The 1355-nt window shown below is 40.9% G+C and overlaps 1 protein-coding gene across 1 annotated transcript in view; it reads right to left on the bottom strand.

Moving 5' to 3' along the window:
- LOC105531649 (chromosome unknown open reading frame, human C2orf15) overlaps nucleotides 1-1354 on the bottom strand; it is a 9600-nt gene extending 8246 nt beyond the window's left edge. Inside the window, exons 1-2 of the mRNA XM_011969618.1 lie at nucleotides 1163-1354; nucleotides 749-865 (exon numbers count right to left, since the gene is read on the bottom strand). The gene's annotated coding sequence lies outside the window, so the exon portion shown is untranslated. The remainder of the gene's footprint in view (nucleotides 1-748; nucleotides 866-1162) is intronic.
- Nucleotide 1355: the final 1 nt, after the last annotated feature.

The raw sequence follows: 1355 nt of genomic DNA on the forward strand, positions 1-1355 counted from the left end.
AAAAAAAAAAAAAAAAAAAAGGTTTAGTTGGGGCAGGATGGGACACTCACTACCCCTTGGGTTTCCAAAGAGGGAAGGAAATTTTTACTTTCTCAGGTTAGGGGAGAAAGTCAACAGTTCTTGATAGGAAAATAAGGAAAATCTTTTCACCCTCTTTTGACCTTAAAATGATCATTTCCTTACATTCTTTCCAAAGAATCTTCAGTACCATCTAGGTGGCATTCATAAATGCTTAAACTTTTCTTACTCTTTCTGTAAGGGAAGTACTTTCCTACTTCCTATATTAATAATCTCCCCACCCCTGAAGTCTTCAACTCCAACTGACAGTTTTAAAGTTAGAACATTCTTTCCTATTTGTTTTTAATAATGCTAGGTAATGTATTCAAAATAATCTTAGTATCTGAAGAGGAAATGAGATTATACATTATTCCCTCTAACATAACTTCTCAGTTTATTTTGTCAATTAAAAATAATTATATTTCCGAAGATATGTGCTCCTTGTGTCCTCTAGCCTCTTAAAGTAACAGGGACACTTAATTTTTTTTTGGTATCTGATTATACTTACAAAGTATATGATTATCTGAAAACAAATGCGACAAAATGTAAGACTATGTAATAACACGACGAAAAGAGATAGAAAAAACATGGCACTTATATTAAATGTACTTTTATGACTAAATTTGTTCTAACATAAAAGTTGTTTATCCCTGCCAATGACATCTTGTGGGGGAAAAAAATGAGTACTCACCTGGCAAAAACAGGAATTGTTAGTCTCCTCAAACGACAGCTTACTCTTGATATACACAGCGTTCTACCATATCAAGGGCATCAGAGAATTGCTGTAAAAACCTACTGTCTATGTCATCTGCAGGAAAGGGACATGGTAGGTATTAAGAAAAATTAAGAAGACTTCCCCCCCCCCCAATTCTGGGCTCCAAAAAATTGGTAGAAGAATGCAGCGCTCATTCTTTTTCACCAAAAGGCTCATTTGTCCACTTTAAGGTGAGGGGATTTGGAAAAGGACTGGCATGTGTAGAAGGAATATCGGCCAGGAATCTGGACTTTCGTTGCTAGTTCTGCCACTTCCCGATTCAGCTTGGATCGTGCAGAGCTGACCAAGCCGTTGTCCCCAGGCTCCCGACTCCAGGCTGCCCACGCTCACCGGGACAGGCCGGCTCGCTCCCCGCAGGCTGCAGTGGGAGGGCTGGACCTGGAAGGCTCCCTCAAAACGAGCCCAAAAGCAGCTCTAGGAGTAACCGGTTCACCGAACATGGGTCCAGAATGATGCCCAAGCTCTGGGAAAGTGGAACAAAGCCACCGCCGCGAAGCAGCAGGTGTTCCAAGCTGAGGGAAGA

This window comes from Mandrillus leucophaeus, unplaced genomic scaffold, assembly GCF_000951045.1.
Source record: "Mandrillus leucophaeus isolate KB7577 unplaced genomic scaffold, Mleu.le_1.0 Scaffold9, whole genome shotgun sequence".
Lineage (NCBI taxonomy): Eukaryota > Metazoa > Chordata > Mammalia > Primates > Cercopithecidae > Mandrillus > Mandrillus leucophaeus.